This window comes from Camelus dromedarius, chromosome X (genome assembly GCF_036321535.1).
Source record: "Camelus dromedarius isolate mCamDro1 chromosome X, mCamDro1.pat, whole genome shotgun sequence".
Taxonomy (NCBI): Eukaryota; Metazoa; Chordata; class Mammalia; order Artiodactyla; family Camelidae; genus Camelus; species Camelus dromedarius.
The window spans coordinates 112694612-112714016 of record NC_087472.1 but is presented as its reverse complement, the minus strand read 5'-3'; the positions used below and the strand labels follow the sequence as shown (position 1 = coordinate 112714016).

At 46.1% G+C, this 19405-nt stretch overlaps 1 long non-coding RNA gene across 3 annotated transcripts in view; it reads right to left on the bottom strand.

Annotated features, from left to right (window-relative positions):
• Window positions 1-5398: 5398 nt before the first annotated feature.
• LOC116150846 (uncharacterized) overlaps window positions 5399-19405 on the bottom strand; it is a 28522-nt gene continuing 14515 nt past the window's right edge. For 2 of the 3 annotated variants that reach the window (XR_010379285.1, XR_010379286.1), the window contains one exon: window positions 9860-17950. This is a non-coding gene — a long non-coding RNA (uncharacterized LOC116150846). Of the gene's footprint in view, window positions 5920-9859; window positions 17951-19405 lie in introns of those variants that run through there. The other variant, XR_010379287.1, reaches the window with a different exon arrangement.

Here is a 19405-nt window from a genome sequence, read left to right as displayed (position 1 = left end):
CCCGATGATGGGTAGCCCCACAGAGCGGGGCCCCATAGGGATCAGAAAGTACAAGACCCTTGTGTTCTTCTCGTGGAAGCTGAGTCTTCGTTTTATCCGTCCAAGGCTGGAGGGCTGTCCCAGCACAACTGGGATGAAGCCAACGTGAGGACCCAGGGAAAAAAGGGAACTCAGAGATTTGGCAAGTCAAGACACCTTGGCTCTGAAAAGAGTATTTTCAGTTGCCTTAAAGACCACGGGCAACTGCTGAGCTCAAACTTGGGGAAGTCATCATGAAGACTTCCAGCGCTGAGTCCTGTGGAGTCAGAGTAGGTGGTATCTTTGTAGTGTATTTTGTACTAAAGTCACCTTATAGGGCCTGAATTAAGCTCACATAGTCAGTAAAAGAATTCATTCCATCAGTAAAACTGGAAGAAAAAAAAAGAAAGAATTCATCCCACCTTTAAACTTTATTTTTTTAATTTCCCCTCTGATCTTTATTATTGCTTTCCTTTTGCTGAATTTAGGTTTTGTTTGTCTTTCTTCTTCTAATTCTTTTAGGTGGTAAGTTAGTTTGTTTACTTGAGATTTGTCTTTTGTTTGTTTGTTTTTTTAGGAAGGCCTGTATTGCTATGAACTTCCCTCTAAGGGCCTTTGGCTGCATCCTATAGATTTTGTGTGATTGTGTTGTCATTGTCATTTGTCTCAAGGTATTTTTAAAATTTCCTCATTGGTTTCATCATTGGCCTATTGTTTTTCATTTGTTTGTTTGTTTGTTTGTTTTTATATATATTCTTTTTAATATTCTTTTCCATTATAGGCTATTAAAAGGTATTTTTTTCACTTTGTTTTTCAGGGTTTTTTTTTTATAACATTTTTTATTGATTTATAATCATTTTACAATGTTGTGTTTGTTTGTTTTTTTAGAAACATGTTGTTTGGTCTCCATGAAATTGCCCTTTTCTCATTTCTGTCTGTGGTTGATTCCTTGTCTAGGGTACACCTTAAATATCTTACATTTTTTTTCAATTATACTTCAATAAAGCTGGAGGAAAAAGAATCCATTCCATCCTAGGTGAAAGGTTAAATATCATCTTTTAAAAGTTTTATGTGAGATGTATGTCTTTAAATGACAGTGCATATATAGAACACTGAGTTGTGAATTTCATAAAGATAGTGAGGATTCTTGGGAGATCTGAGGATGTTATAAGGTCAAAAAACTCACCCATAGGTGTCTTCCTATGAGAAATCAGGGTCACGCAGCCAAGAGATGTGGGGGAAACCCACATTCTCCTACCTGTATGGGCAAAAATGCAATAACAGCTCCCGGTGGGTGCCTGCCATGACCCAGACCGGGGTTTACTGAGTCCTTCCCAGCAAGTGTAGATAATCCTCGTTAGAATAGAGTCTTGGTTCTCATTTTGCAGGTGGTGAAACTCAAGCCTTAAAGAAACAAGGAGTGTCCAAGATGGAAGGGCAAGTTACAGGTTCAAACCCAGCTCATGTGCACACATGTCCCACTGAGCAGAAAGAATGGCCGTGATCTCCTGGAACATGGAAATACAGCCCCAGTCTCCCAGACCCATGCCTGAGTATGTGTTTTTGACATTTTGCCTTTTATCTTGAAGATTCATGTGCAGATTCTGTTGGCCTACACTTTGTCTTTTTGATGAAACATTTGCCGGTGTGAGGTGACGCATGTACCCACGTCCCTCCCAGTGGGTGACGGGAGTTGCTTAGCAAACTGTTTCAACAGACACTAACCATGGGAAGAGATGTACCCCTGAGTGAGGAGGGTGAGTGAGGTCTCCCTCCTGACTTTCCCCTCCTCCCTTCCCCTTAGTGGGACCGACAGAGACTCATGGTCGCACTCTTGGAAGTGGGAAGAAAGAAACACACGAGCACGTTTCTGGTTTCCTTTGGCACCCCTCAAATGATTATTCTACACCCTGTAATGATTCCAAGTGGGAAGGGTTGCATTCTTTGATGGAGACAAAAATTTAAAAGGGCTTATTTCCACGTGTCTGTACGAGCCTGAATTCCTCATGTCGTGTTGCAAAAGTAAGAGTATGTACAACGCCCCGATCTCCTGTTGCGGGTTGAATTGTGTTCCCCCAAGTCCGTATGTTGACGGCCTGACCCCCAGCGCCACGGAGCGTGGCTGTGTTTGGAGATGAGGTCTTTAAAGAGATGAAGGTAAAATGAGGTCACTAGGTGGGTCCTAATCTTGGAGGACTGGGGTCCTTACAAGAGGAGGAGATGAGGACCCAGACACACACAGAGGGACGGCCACGGGAGGACACGGGGAGGAGCCGGCCGTCTGTAGACACCCAGGTCTTGGACCGCCAGCCTCCAGGACTGAGACACGTAAATGGCTGTTGTGTAAGCTGCCCCGCCTGTGGTATTTGTTGTGGCATCCGGAGCACATTAGTACGTCCCCCTCATAAAGGGCGACGTTCTGCCCCTCCTGCTCACACGTCCGTCACCCGCTGTGCACACACACGTGCTCCCGATGGAACGGAGGGGCTGCTGAGGAATTCTGGGGCCAATAACCCCACCTTCTGGCCGGGCATCCTCGGCCAGCCCCAGTCCCACCCGGGGCTCTCGGCTTGCGGTGGAAGCAGACCGTTGTCCCACGGCGTTCGCCCTCCCCAAGGGTCTCAGGACCCGAACTTCTCTCTCCTCTCACCGGTTCCCCACTCGGCTTTCTCGTTTAATTCCCGACAAATCTCTGACTTCCCGCTCCCGCCTGTGTCCCAGCAGAGATGGGAGGACCCACAGCCACAGAAAGCAGAGTCTGTAAGACTTCCTGACGCTGCCCTGAAGCCCGTTTTCCTTCCGCCGCCATCCCACAACCGTCTCCTGACTGCAGACACCCGGAGGGGCGCTTTGAACGGAGGCAGCGTGAAAACGGGCTCATCAGGGCGAAGAGGCACGATGCGGCCATTAAGCCACGGAAAGAATCAGGAAAGCGCCTTGTCCTCTCCCTGGGGGGAAAGACGTGCGCGTGTATGTGCATGTGCGTGCGTGTGCATGTGCGTGCGTGTGTGTGCGCGTGCACGCGTGCGTGTGCATGTGCGCGCGCGTGTGTGCGTGTGCACGTGTGCGTGTGCATGTGCGTGTGTGTGCATGTGCGCACGTGTGTGCGTGTGCGTGCATGTGCGCGCGTGTATGTGCATGTGCGCGCGTGTGTGCGTGCGTGTGCGTGCGTGTGTGCGTGCGTGTGCATGTGTGCGCGTGTGTGCGCGCGTGTGCGTGTCTGCGCGTGTGCGTGCGCGCGCGCGCGCGTGTTTGTGTGTGTGTGTGTGTGTGTGTGTGTGCGTGTGTGTGCGCGCGCGCGTGTGTGTGCGCTCATTCTAGCAGAAATTGCATTACATGTTCAGGGCTTAATTCAGTCCCTGACGTGTGACTGAAGATTCATAGGTGGATATAATTCACACGCAAACACCCAGACACACACACATACACACCCTATACGGTCAAGTCTGCAATCACACTTGTTTAAAACACACAAATTGGTTCCAATGGGATTGAATTATGAAGGGAACGATTTGAGCCGAATGCACATTTTGTATTTGCTTTTGTAGAATGTTCTCCACAAAACCAAACCAAACCAAACCAAGAAATAGGAGAACACAGAAAACCGCGTCTGAATGGAAAATGTCACCTGGTGCAAAGCCTGCTACCATTTTTTAATCACACTTCTGTCTTTTTGTTGATGGGTCAATGGTGATGTATGGAGTGTTGTCCCCTCTCCTGCTTTTTCCGCAAGCCCTGGGCCTCGCACTGGGTGACTCTGCACTGAAAGGTGATCTCTTGGGAAGGCTTGTGCCTCCTTCCGGCAGAACAGACTCTCGTTAATGAGGAGATGAAGGGTGGAATTGACTTCCTGGATCTATTAGGTTGGCACAGGCTCCCCAGACTTCCTTGCAGACCGAGCTGGCACTCCCATCACAACTCCAAGGAGGAAAGGATGTCCTCTACGTTCTAGGACCCCCACTAGGACTCCAGGTCCGTGAGCTGCTCTCTTCAGAGCCAGGACAGGACAGCCCCAGAGAAGCCAACTTCACAGCCCCGAAGGGAATCAAGGTAGGGGTAGGAGAAAGGACGGGAGTTCACCTTCAGCGTGGGCTGAGGTGGATGCTGGAGTGCCCGTCTCTGCATGTCCCATCGCAATGTGGATGTGGCAGAGGAATTCCATGCCCTTAACATGACCTTGAGTGACCTGGAGCTGTCACTCGTGGTAGAGCCCAACAGACGTTGACTTGGCCATGGCAACCTTCCCTCTGAGATACTTCCATGACCGGGACCATCATTGGCATATGAGTTTAATATTCAGGTGGACGCATCTGTCTTCAAGGTATTGCCCGAATTCCGTAACTCGGGGCTTCCTGGACGTGTAAAAGAGGTGAATGGTTTTGTTTGTCTTCATGGTGTAACTCACGCCTTGGAGCAACCAAGCAACCATCAGTGGATACTCACCACACCCATGCAGTGCAGAGTGTGGGCTCGACACCAGAGGCTGGAGTCCTTGGCCAGTAGCATCAGCACCACCCATGACCTTGCAGAGCATGCAAATGCTCCGGCCCCACCCCAGAGCCAACGGGATGGGTGACCACAAGCTCTAAGGGACGCTAGTACCACCTGCTTTCCACCTCTCCTAGGTTTCCCTGGATTTCCCTAGATTTGAGCTTAGTTTTTGTTGAGTTGGAGGCGTTCCTGACATCTTCTGGATAGGAATCCCTTAGTAGAGACCTGATTGGCGAATATTTTCTCCCAGTCTGTGGACTGTCTTTTGATGCACAAAAGTTTTTACTTTGGATGAAGTCCAGTTTACTTCTTAATTTTTTTTCTTCTGTTGCCTGTGCTTTTGGGGTCATAGCCAGGAAATGATCATAACTTTCTAGAAAGACTTTCTTTTGGGTGAGAGGGTGAGCCGATGTGCATGCAGAGTGGAAAACGTGAGATCTAGGAAGCCAGGAATTCCTGGGTACAGCCAGCAGCCCAGGCATCTGAGTCCAATGGCAACTGTAGCACATTTCTCCCTCTGCCTCTTTTGTCACTGCCGAGAAGACGGCATTAACCAGGAAAAAAGCAACATGAGCTGATTTTGGCAAATGCCCAAATGGTCATCGTTGGCTCTTCCTTCACTCCCAGGAAGTGATTTGAAAGGAGATGTTCGAACAATAGACCCACTACAGTTGCCAATGACACCAAACGCTCCAAGGATCACTTTGGGAAAGTTCCCTGTTTTCCTTATCTTTTCCAAGTTAGTTTCTTCCCCCCAAAGAGGTGTTTAAATCTGGACTGCTGGTAAGACCCTCTTTGTGGCTCCAAGAATCTATCTTTAAAAAAAAAAAAAAAAAAAAAAAAAAAAAAAGAATGCAATGGGCCAAAGCAACATTTTTTTCAACAGGCTACGTTTGTTCCCCCTCTGGGCGGTGACATTTGGAGGTTTTACAGGGACGGTGCAAACGCCCGTGGGGAAGGCTTTTGGAAAGGAAGGTGATAGATAACGCCGGTAAACGGCCTAAGATCTCCTCCCAACTTTCTGCAGACGCTGCAGGTTTTCGTCTCACCAGCGCTCAGCCCTCGCCTGCCTTTTCCAGACCAGTTACGTCACCTCCCCTGGAAGCACCGAGGCGCAGCTGTCTGCCCGGAGGCACAGAGCGGAGCGCTCACCTCCTCCAAGCTCATAAATCTCCAAGCTTAGTGTGTCTGATACCTGAGCCGTCTGCCCCCACCATCCATCCCAGGCAAGGACTCCTTTCTGTCTTGGGATTTTTAGGGACGGTTTTTCTGTTGAGGCGGGAACTCTAACCCAGCCATCCGCCGTGGCCCTCACTGGGGTAGGTGCTACGCTCACAGTAATTGTCTCCATGACACGCTGTTTTCTTCTGCTCCTTACGGAGCTGACTTGGATCACCCTGCAATCTGTCTCTGCAAAAAAGAATATAATTGCAGGTTACATTATCCATGGGACAGAACCATCCACATATCTCCCCACTCGGAGCCTAAATATATGTAGGATTTGGAAGTGCAAAGGATCTGTTTCTTATCTTTCTCAGAGGTCACCATGAGGTCTAGGAGAACCATGTATACATGGGTGTGTGAGTGTGTGTGTGAGAGACAGCATACATTCAGGACTAGATTCACTGGGGTGTGCATGAAAATATCCAACTCAAATCTGAATGCCCTAGAGAGAAATCTGTTGCCAACACCCATCATGTGATTTTCTTATAGATGAAACACATTACCGTGGACGTGTTTGTTGTGTGAAGTTTGAGATACGATCTCTAAGCATTTAAGCAAATTCTCATTTATCTGTCAGAACTTTCTCCAGGGGAACATTTTTTTTTTTTTTTTACCTGTTGGAAACAGGTTTGAAGGCGTGGTGTAACTCAGGATTTATTTTAGAATAAACCTTAGATGACAAGAAGAGGATGGCTCTGGAGGATACACACAGGCAGGGACACACGCAGACGCATGCCCACATCCATGCCTACAGAAACTCACGCAGAGACACGGGCACGCGCATACGCGCACGCCAACACACGCACAGAGACGCATCCATACAGAAACATGCATAAGCACGTGCGTGCATACACACACACACACACACACCCAAACAGGTGTACAAACACGCACATACAGACAAACGTAAACACAGGCATGCACACGAATACATGGGCATGGACAAGCATGCATATACAAACTCATGTAGAAACACACGTGTACTGATGCCCAGACGCACAAAGCTTAAAGACAATAACCAGTCCAGGGGCAGACAAAGGATGTGGCTGAGATCCGGAAGGGTCCATGGCCCTGGCTAGGATAAATTCCTAGGAGGCTCCCAGGTGGGCGAGGCTGTGGTAAGGACTGGACTGCCCCTGACTGTGACGTTGGAGATAGGTTTCTGCCCCCTACCCCCACCCCCAGGAGCAAGGGAAGGCACATATGTCGGTGTGGAGGCTGAGTTTTACATTCTTCAGCATTTGCTCTTGCCAAGATGACCAGTGAATCTGTGTCTCACTGGTTTCCTCTGTGTGGGTGTTGGAGTGGGAAACGTCCCCTAGTTAATCACACCTGCCTGGACCCAGCCAGCCCTCAACTGGCTGCACTGCGCTCTCACGGGCCATGGGGCTGTGTGGTGCCCGTGGTAGGGGCTGCTTCTCTAATAACACACTCCGAGAATTGACACTGGACAGATTAACGATGCTGGAAGGCAGAGTCATCGAGAGAGGGGTCTGGGGACACATGGGTGTTGTCATTTTTGTGGTGGAGATTTCCTTCTGGCCAAACAGAAGCCCTACATGATAAATGTACCTCCTGAGACATGACTCTTCATGTTCTCACTTCTCAAATTTTAGTAAGCATGGTTGAATATTAGTGCATGCATGGTTCCAAAGAATTAACACAACAGCACAACAGAGACCCAGAAAATATCTATCTATCCATCCATCCATCCATCCTTCCAACCATCCACCCAATCAACTATCCAATCATCTATCCATCCATCCATCCATCCACCTTTCTTTTTCTTTCTTTCTATCTATCCATCCACCTTTCTTTCTATCTACCTATCTATCTATCCATCCCTCCATCCATCCATCTGTCCATCCATCCATCCATCCATCTATCTGTCTATCTATCTATCTATCATCAGTCTAAACACCTATCATCTCTATCATCTTTCTATTTATCTATTTGGCTATTCTGATCTTGTATCTATAAACTATCTATACCTATCTCTCTATTTTATCTGTCATCTATCTATATCTATCAGTCTTTGACCTATTTATCCTTTATCTATCTATCATCATTCTATTATCTATCATTTATCATCTGTTTATCTATCTGCTGCCTATCTATCTAATCTGTCATCTGTCGATCTAACCTACCATTTATCCATCCATCCATCAATCATCTATCAGTCATACATCTATGCATACCTACTATGGAAATGTGCTTCAGTATGTAGACAGAGTTTCCAAATGCACAGATTTCATTTTGGTTAAGCACCCTGAAGTGTGAATTGTAGATGATTTCAAAGAATGGGGGTGGGGGTCAACCCTAAAGATTGTCCCAGGTGTATGGGAAGTAGGCTGGAAACTCTAGCCCAGAGCCCTGCTTTTCTGTAGGTGGACACTAAAAGGCTGTGCAACCCAAGATGTGTCCTACAAGTTCTCTGAAACTGCAGTAACAGTGATGCAGGTTGACGTTCCCTGGAATCATCTGCTCACTGGGATGAACCGAGCTGAATATGACTCAGCATGTCTGATAAGCAGCTACCTCCATGAATCTCCAGCTGTTTTCTCTATTACATCAGCTCTGTCCAGGACACACACCTGGAATTCCGTTCAGGATTGAGTGCCAGGGAAAGGATGACCTTCTTTGTGTGCGCAGGAAAGGACGGCTTCCCGTGCAGGAGGCAGCAAGTCTGGTTTTTAGCTTCAAGAAACCACCTCCTTTAGAACAATTATATTTAAACCAATGTATTTTAGGGGAAAGAAATGCATGTTAAAACATACATCTAAGAGTTTCACAGAAACAATGCCTGAAATGTCACGGCTTCTGGTTTATACCCACCAAATACAATTTTTCTAACAAACGCAGGAAGGAAACTCAGCTTCAGAATTTCCCAGGACCCAGAACACAGGATTTTCAAATAAAACTGGTTTAAAATCTTCTGACTGGGGAGAGGGAAAAACCATGCTTTCTTTCTCTCTGGGAAAATGCTGGAGCATGCTCCTGCTTCAGAAAGACTGTCACTCACCAACCCCACCGTCGGGATGAGGCAGAGAGACTACATGCACTAAAGGGCCTGGTTTGACTTTTACGAATCAACATCTGAGCGCTCCCCTAAAAGAAGCGTTTCCGGGGAAATCCGTCTCCTCCAACGTGCATTTGCTTTCCCCACCGGAAACTTTTCGTGGAAGTTCCTCGTCAGATACTTGAGAATCTTCCAGTTCACACTGAGCGACTGGGGTTGGTGTGGGGCCTTTGGAGTCCCAACGCATAGGGAGACCAGACCTTAACTCTGGGTCTACTCCCAATTTTGTCCCTGTCATGTCACTCTGGGCAACTTGAGTGACCTCTGAATGTGACACCAGCACAGCATTCTCTTTCCTAATTCATTCCTGGCTGGTTGCATCCAAAGAGTTAAGATGCACTTGGCTGCAGCTGGACTTCAAATCTTCCACCTGTAGGGTTGATCTCCACCTGATTCTCTATTATTTTCCCTCCCTTGATGGCATTTGTTAACAGGTAAGAAGCTGCCCCTACTCAAAAATTGTAATTTGTAAGGTCTTCAAAGGTAGAACCACCTGGAATATCCGGTTTGCCCCCTGACTTTTATCACTCCTTGAAGGAATGTGTCTGCCAGAGTGAATCAAGGTCTCACGTTAGAGCTATCTCCTTTCTCAAAGCAGAAAGCGCCATACTCAGTGTGATGCAAACATCCAAGGAATCTTTCCCTTCCCTGCGCGTCACATTTCCATTTTTACCATACTCTGCCCACAAGTGGCACCTTGCCTTTGACGCACCAACAGCTCAAACAATGCGTGTGCAATAGATGTCTTGAATTCCAAGCCCTGTCTTCCCCTGGTGGGTGAATGCATTTTACATTCACCCAAAGACCTGACAGCGTAACGGGTAAGAGTTCCTGGTTTGATTTCTTCTTCTTCTCCTTTTCCTCCTCCCCCTCCTCCCCTCCCTCCCCCTCCCCCAAACTCTTCCCCCTCCCTCCTTCTGCTCCCCTTCCCCCTTCCTCTCTTTCCCTCCCCCTCCTGGTCCCCCTTCTCCCATCCTCCTCCCCTCCTCCTCCCCTTCCCCCTCCCCCTCTCCTCTCCCTCCCCTTCTTCTCCTCCACCCTCTCCTCCTCCTCCTCGCCTCTGGTATTTTTCAGCCCTCCAAGAAAATTAAAACATTTCCCTTTGACAACTTCTCTCTTGCACTTTCTTGGTTGTCAATGTCCAGCATTTTCTGTTGTCATAAATATTCACAACGTCTCTCCCCTCTGGGGGTGGAGGAGTGCTACCCTAGCTACATTCCCAGCTCATCATTTGTCCTGTTTCAGCATCTTTTTCAGTTAATGAACACAGCTTAGGAACATTTATAAGTTTCGTTCAACATTCCAATCTGTTTCAATAATCCTTTCTGAATTTTCTCAAGTAAGCAAGGGGTGGTTAAGTGCTTCCAGGCCTGTGGATGCTCTCCTGGGGGTATCCTGAGGGAAATGCTGAATCTTCTTAGGCTCTTCCTGAAATCCAGCTCACAGTCTCCCAAGGGCACGTTCCGCAGCCCCGCCATGTACACTGGGTCTGCTTATCTGAAAATAATACTAGACACACTCAAGAAAAAAAGACTTGCTCGCTGAGACGATTCATCCTCGTCTTTGGCAGAACAACTGGCGAGTCACACCAAGGTGACTTCTAAACAGCCACAGGCAAGGCCCAGCCTCTCTCAACCGTTATACGACTCCCTAATTTTCTCGCCTTAAAACTTTGTAAGTCAAATGAATTTCTTCTTCCATCCTTTTTCTCTTTTCTGTTTCTTCTCCCCTTTCTGAAACCCTGCCCCTTCTTGGGGAACCAATTTAGTGATTTATATTTCCTTGTAAGAAAACATATATTCCAATTAGCGTTTTTCCTTCTAGTTTTATTGATATTATTGACAGGAAGTCTATATATAATTAAATATATATATATATATATAATTAAAATAATGGAAAAAAATTGTTTCCTTGTGATGAGAACCCACAGGATTGAGTCTCTTAACAACTTTCATCTTATTATCTTTATCATGTTGTACATGACATCCCTAGTACTTACTTATCTCATAACTGGAATTTTGGTGCCTTTTGACTGCCTTCATCTAATTCTTCTATGGGTTTGTATATTTGTTTGTTTTTGAAATATAACTGAGCTACAACATGAGTTCCTGGTACCCAGCAATACTGACCTGGTATTTCTAAGCATTTCAAAATGATCACTGTGGTAAATCTGGTTACCATCTGTCATCATATGAAGATATTACACTACTATTGACTATATTTCCCCACATTTTAGTTTTCATACCGATGACTCATTTACTTGCGACGGAAATGTCTTTTGAACTCACGGTTTTGCACACATTTGCCATTGGTTAAATATTGGAGCAATGTCATCCTTAACGCCCATCAACTGCAGACTATCTTAATTTTGTTGGCTATTTGAGAGCAGTAACACATTGTAACAAGTCCTGAAACCAACAGGAGCACATTGCCAGAATTATTCTAACATGTGTGAGATTATATATACATATGTATGCGTGTGTGTGTGTATATATTCCTAACATATATCATGTTAAATCTATGAATGTAGTTTAAGAAAAAACCAAAACAAGACATTGTGTTCCATGTATCATAACATCATGGCATCTGGTAAGACTCTCAGCCAAGCCATGTCACATCCTTGATTACACGTGTTGCTTAAACAAGTTTTCCCTTCTCTCTACTCTTCTGTGAGGCAAAAGTGCTGATAGTATTTTGACATTGAATGCTTTTACGGATATATATATATATACACACATACATACACACACACATATGTATGTATGTATATGTATGTGTGTGTGTGTGTGTGTGTGTGTATATATATAAGTTTTGGTTCAGAAAATGAACTCTTTGGAGAGGAAATATTGCCTGAATTTCATTGGGATGGTTTCTGTCTTTTGTACGAACACCTGTGTTTTCTGTGGACATCCAGAATCGCAGCTAATGGAAGGGAGCTGTGTGTACCTCTCCCTTTCCCAAAGGGTGCTGAACGCATGCCTGCAAAAAAGAAAAAAAATTACAATACACACAAGGGCTGGCACCCGGGAAACAGCAAAGCCAACCCACTCAGAGGTTCTTTCCACTTTGGCCTTTCCAACAGCTTGACTGCAGAGGCGCGTTTCATGGAAGAAGAATGAGTGACATCTTCTGCACTCGGCAGCGGGGAGCTGAGCATTGCCAAAGCTGTGATTGCCACACTAGATGGCTCTCCACCCGCCACAAAATGACACATGCACCCATCTCACGGTGGAAAGATTGAGTTGCACTTTTTTTTGTTTTTTTGTTTTGCTCCTAAGATCTCTCAGCTGATCGACATGGTCGATGGAAGTGGTGAGAGAGAAAACATCCAGCCTCCAACAGCCAATATTTCATTTTTCACAAATCGGTGCTGGTGGATGTTATTGTTGGGATGTGATGTCTCCTACCAGGGATTCTATGCAAGTTTGATTTTTTTTTTTCCTCTCCGCGTCAGGATTTCATTGGTTCAGCTCAGGATGAGTGAGCACATGTGTCTTGAACCACAGCTCTGTGAGACCTCCTGGGCCAGCATCTCCAAAGACCTTGAGCCCAATAGGGTGGAAAGAAAGTAACAGGGGTTCTGTGCAGGGAGCGGGTGTCTCCCTGAGCGGCAGCATTTACAGAGGGATGATTGCTTCTGCTGTGTGATCATGAAGGGTAGGATGTTGCCGGATGAGGCAAAAAATCACTTCTGGGTGTCCACAGACACCCTCGGAAGATATAAAGGAAACAATGGAGGCATACTGATACTGAGAGGCAAAGACTCCCAGCTTGAGTTCTTCAGGACATCCCAGGTGGATGAGGGTTATTTGGATACATTAAAGTGAATTTGACGTTTCTGAACTCATCATGGCAGACACTTCCTTTTTATTTTTATGCAGGTGAAATTCACATAACTGAAAATCAACAGATCAAAGACAACAATTCAGTGGCATTTAATAGATTCACCGTGTTGTGCAACCATCACCACCATCAAAGTTTCAGAATTTTTTCATCACCCTGAAAGGAAATTCCACGCTGACTCCAAGGAAATACCCCCATTCTCCGCAGGGCTAGGAAACCACTGATTTTTCTGTCTCTTTGGATTTAACTATTCTGGACATTTCATACTGATGGAGTCCTGTAATGTGTGGTCTTTTGTGTCTGGCTTCTTTCACTTAATATCATGTTTTTGAGGTTCATCCATGTTGTTGCTGGTATCAGAATTTCAGTCCACTTTATCGCTAAATAGTATTCCAGTGTATCTATACATACGCCACATTTTCATTGCCTTTTCCGGTCTTGGTGAGGTGACCCTATGCCCTGGCTTGCCTGGCGTGATCCCAGTTTACACCTGTGCCCATGAACGTATGCAAAGATCCTCCTCCCTTTTCAATCTTTCAATCTCAGTTTGACTGTTAAATTACATAATCATTCCACTTCATGCAAAATCACAAAATCAAGTGTGGGTTTTCTTTTCATTTTCCTGCCAACAGCTCTGATCACCGTGGCCAAGAATTTCTTGAGACCTTCTACGGCAGCCATGAAATTCATCTTAATTAACAGGAGTGTGGATGAAAACCAGGGAAAACCAGGGAAAGCCTGGAGGGGGTTTGAGAAGCAGCACCAGCCCAAAATGTGGAGAGGTGCCAGGGCGGGATTTGGACATATTCCTTTATATACTGTGAACACCTTCACGGCATCGTAAGCTGGCTGGAAGATGCTGTGAGACTCGTAAGAAAACTTGTGATTAGAACACAAAGATGTGCTATTTGGGGCTGCATTTGGAGGTATTTGTGTGAGTCTGCTGTCCCTGGAGGAGTAAGGAGTTTTCGTTCTCAGGCGCCAGTCTCCCACCGCTGTTGGAAAGAATGCGAGGCAGCTACTTCATAGGCCTAGTCCTACCTCTGCAGCTATGAAAAGGTGGGGTCTTGTCTTCAGGGAGAACCACATCACTTGCTTAGACCTACGTGTCTCATGCTGTGGTTTATGGCGTGTCCCCGCGCCGGTCCTTCCGGAGAATGAGAATATTGCATCTGTGCTCTTCTGGTCATGCTCACGTTTCCCGGGGCTGAAGGATGGGGCTGAAGAACTCCTCCTGCGATGAGGTGGTATCGTGTCACTGGAACGCTCCCGACAGACTTGGCAGAAGTGATTTTCTGTTGCGCGTTGTCTTTGCCCGCATCGCTGAGTCTGTGTGGCTCTTCACTGCGGACTCCGCTGAATTCTGATTCCTCCGGAATTACAAAAATTCTTCTTGGTGTATTGTTATGTCCATTCCTTCACTGAGCGCCTTCACTTCGTTAAAAAAAACCAAAACACTAAAATCGAATTTTGCTTGAAATTATTTCATGGAAATTGAAGACAGTGTGTTTGGTAGACAGAATTGGACATACCAGAAAGTCCTTAATTTTATGGAGCAAGGGAAAAACACTTCGTTGTGTTTATGAACCTGGCTAGGATTCCACACAACAGAAGACCTAAATGTTCCATTTTTAGGTCTGTCTGAAAACGGACGTTTAATGAATTAATGATGGTTCCGTTGAAGCCGTCACCTGCTTAACAGCTCACTCAGGAGCTTATGGGCATAAAAAGTCTTCTCCATGTTACATGGGATCAGAAACAGCCCAGAGACCTACGTATCTCCATCAGCCTCTGTCCTTGGATGCTGAGGGGCGGTGAAGACCCCATACTGACCCCAAGCACTTGAAGACTTGGGGGAGATGCCAGAGAAAGGGTCTGCGGGGAAAAGTGCGCTCGGCTATGGCTCATTTTAGGAGAGATAAAACACCATACCTTGAATCTTGCTGAAGTCAAGGGGAGTGAAACCTAGACCCGCTTTGTTAGCAAATGTTGGTGCTGGTAATGACGTAGGCCAAGGGTGCTAACCAGACAGAGTGATACTGGGACATGTTATATGGTTCTTAGTACCCAAAATTAAAGTCTGGGGGAATTTTTTCTCCCTGTCTTCCACGAATTATCAGTGATTCTCAATCCATAGTGATTCTGTTCCCCCAAGGGACATTTGGCAATGTCTGGGAATATTTTGGGTTTTTCACAAATGAATGATTCTGCAGGAATCCAGTGTGTAGAAGCCAGGGACACTGCCAGGCAGCTTACAATCCCCATTGCAGAGAATGATCTGGCTCCAAATGCAAACAGTCCTTCTGCAAACCTTAGACAAAGGCAAATCCGTTTTGAGCCACATAAAGAAGAAAATGACAGTATATCCAAGTAAAACTCTCATGAGAGGTCCTGGAAACGTTCAGCCCTTTGGGGTAACGTTTCTTGGGTCTTATGTTCAAATGACAAGTCCACAATTTTGTTTCTAGAGTGCACTGCTGTTGACTTCTATCCCTACGCAGCTTGGAAAATAGAGGGTAATTAATTTATGCCAAGGGTACGGGAGGATTTTAGCCCTGTTGTTTTTGAAGTTCACTGAAGCTGTGTTTCTTCTTCAGCTGAACAAACAACTTCTAAAGTGCCTCCGACAGTTCAAGTTTGTTTCTGCGTTGGGAGCCCCACTCAGGAGGGGGTGCGGGGATGTCTTACTGGGTCTCTTAGCAGTTTAAAATGTAACAAAGGTTGGGAAAGAAACCCCGTAAAGTCTGCTTTTGTTGTGGTGCATGGAAGCACAATCACGGGACAGCTTTCAAAAGGCCAACTCCAAAACCGAACACATTTTTAATTTCCTTTGAGAAATCATGAAGGAATGGGGCAGGCTGGATTAGAAGGCAAAGCAGACTGGTTCTCAGAACAACGGAGGGCAGGCAGGGCTTGGTGCTGTGTGCATTTGTAATGTGGTCTCCCTCCCCGCCACCCGCCTGCCCGGTGTCCTGGGGGTTCAGTCCCCTCACCAGCTCTCACTCTCAGGACAGAAGCTGACAACAGACCCTGGCCACCCGCTCAAAAGGCTGGGTTCTCTGTTTGCTCTGCATCCAGCAACGATTATTATTTTTCTCCCAAGAAACATGTATTATGGCTCCTCCAGGTGGGAGTCAGGCTCTAAATGGTTCCAATCATGCTCTTCTCTGGAGAGTCAAGTCTCTGGATAATCTGCTCCCCCTGCACGTGGGTGGGACCTGTATTTTGCTTCTAACCAAGAGAATAGGACAGAGGTGATGAGATGTCACTTCGGTGATCAAATGACGTTAAGACAGTGGCTTCCGTCTTACAAGCAGATTCTCTGTATGGATGCCCACTGTCGTTGGCTTTGATGAAACCTGTTGACTTTGAGAGCTGCCCTACGGGGACGTCCACATGGCAGGGAACGACAGATAGCCAGCCAGGAAAGTAGGTCGTCAGTCCAACAACCCTTAAGGAAGTGAATCCTGCCAACAGCTGCATGCATGAGCTTGGAGGCGGATCCTTCCCTAGTGGGAAGTCCTTCAGATGAGCCCCCAGCCCTGGGCGCACTTGCTTCTGGCTCTGTGAAAGCCTCATCAGAGGACCCGGTTAAGCTGTGCCCACATTCCTGACCCACAGAAGCCATGAGATAGTAGACGTGTGGTTTTTGTTTGTTTGTTTGTTTGAAGGCTTTTGAGCGTGTGATGACTTATTACCCAGCAGTGGCTAATATAAGCCCTAAGCCAAGCATTCTGCTGGAACCTGTGATCAGAGTGCTGAAAAAAGGGACTGCCCTTTCCCTCAGTACGTGGTTGGTTCCCCCAGCAACCAGCCCCCATCCTTACGTGCTTCCCAAAGGTCACCTCATTGATATAACAAAAGACGCCATTCTGGTTGCCCTCACAGGAAATTCCAAGGGTTTCAGCAGCTCTATACCAGGACCCGGGGAAGAGCAAATACGTATTTCTTTTTTTAGAAAATGGAATTACGGTTGATTTACAACGTTGTGCGCATTTCTGGTGTATCGGTCATGCAAGGAATAGCAAAGGAGGGAAAGTGTGGTCCCAGAGTTGCGCCTGAGCGTTTTCCAAAATAGGATAGTTGTGTGCTGTAGCAATTTACAAAATGTAAATATCTTTGTTATTCCTTGGGTGGCCGATGCACCTTCCATCTTTATATACTTTCATCTGCCAACAACCCTCAAATTTACATCAGTATCTTTGCTCCAGACTCACATTATCCAACTGGCTCCTCAGCACCTGCACTTCGATGCTTCGTGGATAAGTGATTAACATCCGAGTTCATGGGCATTTTGTTCGGCAAGCCCAGTGCTGGACACTTGACCTTCTCTGTAACCCTCTCCATCTCTGCCCAAACCTTTGGAGTCAGTATTTATTCTTCTCTTGTGTGTCCTGCATTCAATGGTTAAGGAATCTTATTCACTTTCCTGTCTGTATGACTTTCCTAAGGCAGTCATATAAAAGTACCACCGTCTGGGTGGAAAAACAACAGAAAATGCATCCTTTCACATTCCTGAAGTCCAGACACCCAAGATCAAAGTGTGAGCTGGATGACACTCCATTCAGAGGCTCTATACGTGGGTCCTTCCATGCATCTTCCACCTTCTGATAGCTCCAGGTGTTCCTTGACTTCTAATACATCACTTTAATTCTGTGGTCCCTCCTTATCCTTGGAGCACACATTTCAAGATGCCTATAACCATGAATAGTAACAAACCCTATATATGGATGCATATACACCTACGATAAAGTTTAATTTATAAATTAGGCACAGCAAGAGAATGTCTAAATTAATGGCATCACTAGTCTTGTGTTAATTTCACCGTGGGCTCAAAATGTGCCACCCGTGATACGCTACGTGAATATATATACACACACAACAAACACGGCATCAGATTTCCCCTGAGCTCCAGATCACAACCAGACAGCTGCAAAGCCATCGTCCCCAATTCCATGACTTCCTCCTCTTTTTTGTGGCTGTGGTTCTCAGCAGGAACACGGGTCTTCAGTTTCGTTCTGGTTTTCTCAGCATCGGAGCTGAACATGAGATCAGACGGCCTCGCAGAGGTCAGTGTGTTTGGAGAGGCTCTCACGGAATTTATTTTGTGTTTTTGGTGTATGCTGGTGTGTTTAACTGCATGGTATTGGAAATAGCATTTATAGAGGGATTGCTAGACACTCACAGTCAGTAACCAGGATTGAAACATCGTCATCCAGGTGGTGCCGAGCCCTTGGCCACATTTCGGGGGAAGATCAGGGTCGCTGGCCACAGATCGAGCAAATGTCTAAGTTTCTATAAACAAAACAGAGCAAAACAATGCATCAAAAAACATAAAAAGTACAAGAGGGAAAAAAAGGATGAAAATGAAATCATCTTAGATCTCTTGAAAGAACCACCACAAAGTAATGCGGAATCTGGGAATATGAAGTAACATCCCCACCCCCCCTTTTTTTTTTTAACATTAGGTCCACGGATTTCTTCCGGTAAAGTCTGCTGGAGCTGTTGAGACAAATTCTTTGGCTTCAAGTTTACTTCATGTTTCATCATTGTTTCCTTTCAATGCGATTTTTTTTTTTTTAAGGTCTTCATGAATGTTGAAAAACCACTGGTAAGTTCACATGAGGTGAAACCAATAGAGGGGATCAGAGTTTTGCAGCAAAGCCAACCACGACATGTGCCTTATTTACAAGGTTCTGTGGCTCAACTGGATGTCTCTCCGGAGACGAGACAAAGTCCACTCTCTCACGCCTCCATTCACTTAGCATCTGCCCCTTTGGTTCGCTACTGCGTAGTATCCTTCAAAGATTTATTTTTTATTTTTATTTAATTTTTATTGTCATGAAGAAGGCCACCCCAGGCAATAGATTTTTACAAAAAGAGGGGAAAAAAGTCAAAGAAATGCCACTAAAACAAGTTCTATTCTGCAGACAACTGCCTTTTCCATCAATCCACGCTAAAACGTGGTAGCTGGGGCGGGGCAGGGGGGTGCATGCCTCATGTGAGGGACGGACTTTGCTTTTCACAGAAAACTTCTTATAAATCACATGTCAACTTTTTGTTGGTGGTGGTGGAGGTACTGGGGATGGCACCCAGGACCTCATGCATGCTAAGCATGCGACTTTTTTTTTTTTTTTTTTTTTTTAGAGCTAAGAAAAGTTGTGAGCATAAGGCAATTACTTGCATGATGACCATTTGACGATGAGGGTATCTGTGACCCTTCTGGCAGGAACGGAAGGAGAAAATGATTCTTTAGATCAAAGCTGGAGGCGGGGGATTTACACCTTCCGCTTTCTTGTGGAAACCCCACCATGTTTCCCTCTCTGTTCTCTTTCTATTTCTCACTCTTCCAGGTGAGACAGGTCGAATGCAAATGGCTCAGCATGAAAGCACAGAGCTGAGTCTGATTCTGTCTGGTTACAACACATTCAGGGATCTCCCACTGTCTCCAGAAACCGTGGAAGTGTTACCGAGCAAAAGTTTGTGTGCCCAACGCACAGGGAGGTCAAGCAAACGGAAATGTCAGAGTTTGGAGCAGAGAAAAATTTATTGCAGGGCTGAGCAAGGAGAATGGGTGGCTTGTGCTTGAAAAACCTGACCTCCCCGTGGTTTTCAGGGAGAAGTTTTTAATACGCAAAATGTGGGGTGGGGGCTGCAGGGGTGTGACTTGTCTTCTGATGGGCCGGTGGGGAGGCACCAGGACGGGGCTCCAGGAATCCTGGGCTCAGCCTGAAGGCGCCGTCCTCCACC